General features: G+C 32.9%; 1 long non-coding RNA gene across 1 annotated transcript; it reads right to left on the minus strand.

Moving 5' to 3' along the window:
* Nucleotides 1-3,630: 3,630 nt before the first annotated feature.
* On the minus strand, nucleotides 3,631-5,548 carry LOC127731406 (uncharacterized). The gene is made up of 2 exons (XR_007995618.1): nucleotides 5,192-5,548; nucleotides 3,631-4,386 (listed from the first exon to the last, which is right to left on the minus strand). It is a non-coding gene; the product is annotated as an uncharacterized LOC127731406 (long non-coding RNA).
* Nucleotides 5,549-5,841: the final 293 nt, after the last annotated feature.

Here is a 5,841-nt window from a genome sequence, read left to right on the forward strand (position 1 = left end):
GATGTTCTCCTTGTTTGGGAAAACTGTACATTTGTCACATGATCATGCAGCATTCTGTGGTGTGTGTATGTAAGAAGATGTTACTGTAACAGGGTAATTTATGAAAAACTATCAACAAAATCGAAAGACAGACAGAAAACTTTTGAAATTTAGTAGGCAATAAAAAACAAAACAGAAGTAATTCAAACAAATTAAACATACATTTATTGCGAATGGATCTTAACAGCACATTTCAAGAGTGTTCAAATTGGAAAAATGAATGTTATTAAGGAAATGACAGATTTCATTGATCTTCAATCAGATGCATGGCAAAAAAAAAACTTTCAAGGGAACGACTTCAATTCAACCACGAAGAACCCTTAGTTCAATAAATTCTAAAATCAGTAATTGTGATAATATTAAAGTTATGAAGTGTATAATATTTACATATATATATTTATGTATATAATATGTAGTTTCCATTTCTCGTTTCAGAATTTTTCAAACAGTGGCTATACCTTTCATGTAACTATTTATGTGTTGCTTATGAATTGAATTGTAACACTTCTTAGTGACTGGATAGGTTAAACCAATGCCTTCCTAGAAAATTACGACACCAATGAACAGCACCTGACCTTTTACTGTTCCTGCTAATAAAGTAAAAATGGCTTCACTAGAAAAGGACGACACCTAGAAAAAGCATCAATTCTTTGGCTTTCCTGATTGAAGGATTCATTTTCATAACTCCAGTGTATATGCCAGTATACCCAATTTTTACCATAGTATAATACTATAAATTCACTGTAATTTTCATATCTAAGCCAGTCCAGGATGATATCGACTTATGATATGCAGTCAAGACAGATCATTGCAAATTGTTTAAATTACCGATAATTAAAATACATGCATGTTTGGCATACATCTTTTAACAGCAAATTGTATACAGACATCCCCCCTAAAAGCATTTAAAAAAATACCAAACAAGAACTTTGTCATACAGCATGTTGACAGGCAGAGATGCAAACACAATGACTTAAAACTTTGCTGTATCGCTATCTATTTAATATGCATATTGCCATCTATATCAGATTTTAAGACCGTTCCATTTTCTATCCATCAGTTGAAGTTATTAACTTAGAGCATGATGAAAAAGAATAGTTTTACAATTTAAAATATGAGTACAACATACGGCTGGTTAGAATGCAAACCGTTCAGTTTGCTAAATATCCAATAAGTTCCACCAAATATGCTGAAATTTTATACTGGAGGCAAACCCTACACAATTACACTAGCTCATTGAACACCAGCTTGGTTTGACAATACTAAAATGTATGTAAAACTATAATTCAATAGAACATAGGTGGGTATACAGGCAATCAAATCTTGTATATATCCAAGTAAAAAAAAATAAGCGTTCACCGTACACCGGTAATGTATGCAGGAATACCGTGAACTGAAAATGTCAAACAAATATGCAAACTTTCACGTTCAAATGTGTATAGGACTATATATATATATATATATATATTCAAGATAAAAGGCATGAATTTGACAGAATACAGATACATTAAATTACAATGACACGGATATAGCACTAGACATAGACACTAAAATGATTTACATGTTTACTAAAAATTATAATTCAAAAAATAAAATTATGAAAATTGTCATGATATTTTGATAATATGAATAGACTAGATTAAAAAAATGAGTGAAATTTAAGTTGACTAGATTTTCTCTGTAGCCTAATACCTTAGGATGACCCACAAAAGTTGTTGAAACTTATTTCCAGTGGGGTCCTTTTATAGGTCGGTATGCCGACAAGCAAACCTATGAATTCCATTTTTTCACAAGAGTTTATTGCAAAGCGGGTTGAAATACAGGTATAAACCCCTAAGTGTTGCAGTTAAGAATTGAGAGCTTTCTTTCAAATTCAAACGAAGTTGAAGGCTATACATAAGTCATCCCTTACGTCCATGTAATTCGGCCCTTGATGGAGATATGTCTCTTTCACAATCATACACATCTCCTTATTTTTGATGGGGGGTTGGTTATGCAGACATAAGCAAATAAGAAATGTTACTACACAGTAAATGCTTAGCATTCAGGCATACAGACTTGCCACTACAAACATGTATCCAGAATAAGATTTTAGAATCCATGCAGGCATACCTGTCTAGTGACTGAAAAATGCCAAAATAAATAATAATTTATGTCTACATACCCCACGTTCGTATGCAGGCATACAGACCTAAACTATGCCAAAATAAATATTGTGAAGGTACTAAATACACCAGATTTATATGCAGGCATACAGACCTGACAAATACTAGTATACGCAGAGAGTGAGAGTTTAGCATACGCCAGGTCGGTATGCAGGCATACAGATCTGACAAATACTAGTATACGCATACAGTGAGAGTTTAGCATACACCAGGTCAGTATGCTGGCATACAGACCTGACAAATACTAGTATACACATACAGTGAGAGTTTAGCATACATCAGGTCGGTATGCTGGCATACAGACCTGACAAATACTAGTATATGCATAGAGTGAGAGTTTAGCATACACCAGGTCGGTATGCTGGCATACCGACCTGACAAATTCTAGTATACACATAGAGTGAGAGTTTAGCATACACCAGGTCGGTATGCAGGCATACATACCTGACAAATACAAGTCAGAGAAAAAGACTGAATTTAGCATACTATTCATTGAAACATCTGAAATAAAGATGGGTAAATGCTATGTTATGTATATATTGCAAAAATGGCATAAAAGTACAACAAAAATGCAGAATGAGTAATTTTTTAAGGTTTAATGGCTTCAACTATTTCCTGGGTGTTGAAATAGTTCATTCTAGCATCCTATGAATAAGGCTAATGCTAAAATGATGAAGTTTTGGATTCGCATTAACAAAAAAAGACCAAAAATTTTGCCAAAAAATGACAGACAAATATAAATAATGCTATACAGTGACTTTTTAACGCAAAATATATCAATCATGCCAAAAGATGTAGCTTTTTCACACAAAAATGAGTTAAGTGGCATATGAGAATTTCTAATTTTAAATGAGAACGTGTTCGCTGCAATGATGCAAGTGTAAAGTTTTGTGTTCCTTCACTATCAACATGAATAGACATATATGCGTCACGAAGTCTGTATCTTTTAGGTGCTATCTGGGCACATATAATTTTTGAATTGACAATAGTTTTTTACTACTGATATATCTTTATTATTGCCATCAATCAGACGAATTGCAGTCTAAGGCCCCTTTATTATGAATTCTGTTTTAAAATTTGAAAATATTTTACCTTGTTAAAATGATCAATCAGAATCAAGGATTGTCTCTGGTCCCATGTTTTCGTCTGATCCGGCGGATTCAATTGGAATATTTGTATATAAATAAAAACATTTTGGCTCAATCGTTTCAGAAAACTACTTAACTCAGAGTAAAAAACAATAAATAAAGAAATCTTCAAGAAAGATTATGAGAAAGTGAACAGTAACTAGATGACGGCTGACAAGGGACGCAAAATCACGGCGAATGATTACAGCAGATTCACTGGCGCTTTTTAAAGAAAAGAACCAAGAAAATTATGTGACAATTCTCAAAGCAAATTTAATTCCAATACATAATAAAATAAATAAAACAACAATAACTGTTTATTGAAAACAGTACTGGTTCCACCTTTTTAGTGAACTTTTCTTTTACGGCTTTACAACAGTACAAACAACCTGACTGGTTGTCCGTCAGTAAATCCGACCATGTTTTTTTTTTATTTCTAATGGCTTTAATGTTGGTCACTTCTGTAACGGCATTGTAGATTCCAGCGAAATTTTGTTGAGTCCACTGTTTTGATATGATACTAGTATAAATATGTAACTTGTCACATCTGATGAATGAAAATAATGTTTTGAATTAAAAATGGTGTTGGTTGTGATGTCAAATAAATAAATAAATAAATAGATATTGCAGCTGTCCAGGTATAATTCTTTGTATTTGGCACAAGGGAATATATCTTATGGTGTTACAATTTGAATATCATTGCTATCTCGCTATTGGCATGTATACATAATCCAAAGACCTTTGTGTGCATGAGCAAGATGCTGGAATAGGTATAGTTACATTTTTGCGAACAATGCTTCCATGTTCATTGGTACACCACAGGCGCACTGTTTTCTGTCTTACAATTGTAATACTGCACTGAGAGTGCTCACTTCCTCTTTGATGACAACTTCCGGTACAAATAAAGTTCAAAACTCTTCTTTCGAGACAATTTTCCCTTTCAATGACTTCTCTGATAAATTTTCGTTTGCAAGAAAAACTCCCACCACACATGATTAACAGCACCAACACAAATTTCCAGGGAAAAATTGATGAATCATTCATAACGTTTTGTTCTGGAAAAAATGTAATATTTGAATCGATCTTTAGACCACTCAAGTTGAACTATATGATGGTATTCAAACAGATTACAAGAGTTAACGTAATGTAAAGTATGTCAGTGGGAAAATTTATAAAAAAAAGTGGTGTTGTAAGAATTTTCAGTTTGAATATCCCTTTGATATTTCCCGTCTTTCTTTTATAAATCACGGACTGTATGATAATTATAAATGGGCAAAATGTAAATAAATTGAAATTGAAGAACGAGCATATTTTGTTGTTTGTTTAATGTTTTGTCATAAGTCAATCTGCTTTGGTTTTGCTCATTGTTGAAAACCGTGCGGCGACGTTTGTTATTGTATGCGTGTTATATGTTGCTGCTGGTGATGGTACCATTTGCCTAGTAGCCAGTGATTCGGTATCTGCGAATTCAAGAATACATTTTGTCTGTAAATTTTCAGTTCATTAAATATGAACATGTTTATTTGTGGTTAATCTAATTCAATTCCCCTCGGGCAGGTTGACCTGAGGTTTTAGCTGTATTGTTTAGAACCTTTTGGTATTTTGCTCTCAAGCGTTTTATTTTTGTGGGCTTTTCAGTGACCTGAAAAAGGTTACTTCAGAAACAGATATTGTCTGCACGGAAAGCATACCTTATGTTTAATTTTTGAAGTCCTGAAAAATATGTGACTTCTGTTATCAAGACTCTTTTATGTAAGATTCTGGCCTTGTTAGTGAAACAAAAAAGGAAAAACTGACCATAATTCTTCAAAATGAATAGATAATTATACAAAAATGCATGAATGAAAATAAGCAACTTACCGGCTATATCGGAGCAACCAAAATGTCAATATCCTCTCCATGTTTTACCTCTTATAGTCCTGTTTCTTTTACCTTACTGTACTTAGGACTTACTCCGCCCATCGGTTCATTGTAAATAAGCCTTATTTTTAATAAGTCAGGTTTCTCAATTGAAGAAATAATCCAAACACTAGCAGTGCCAAGTTTGTATATGTAAGAATAGTAAGAAATAATGAATGAATATAAAACGAAGATTTAAAAAGACGTATATGGGTCATATTAATGTACAAAAACAAAATTTACTTTTATGTACTGAGAAGGTATTTATGGAAAGACGTCAATCAAAAACTGAATTATGAAAACATGTACCTATCAATTTGTCAGTGTTTGTCATTTTTCTTGTCTATTTCCTTAAATTATCAGAAGATTTTACAAGAAAGGTAAATTATACAACCGAATAAAGATTGTTAAAATTCAATCAAACGTATGATAAACAAAGGATTCCAATTCTTCATATTATCTTAGATATTGAATGAGATATAGAAATACAGAACAGTAAAAAACCTCTGCAACAGCTCATGTGCATGGGGTGGGGAGGAATCGGTCACATAACTTTGCCCTATCTAACTCAAGAAAACAAGTGGAGACAGGAAGATGCAACCTCTGAATAA

The sequence above is a fragment of the Mytilus californianus genome, unplaced genomic scaffold (assembly GCF_021869535.1).
Source record: "Mytilus californianus isolate M0D057914Y unplaced genomic scaffold, xbMytCali1.0.p SCAF_1, whole genome shotgun sequence".
In the NCBI taxonomy this organism is placed as follows: Eukaryota; Metazoa; Mollusca; class Bivalvia; order Mytilida; family Mytilidae; genus Mytilus; species Mytilus californianus.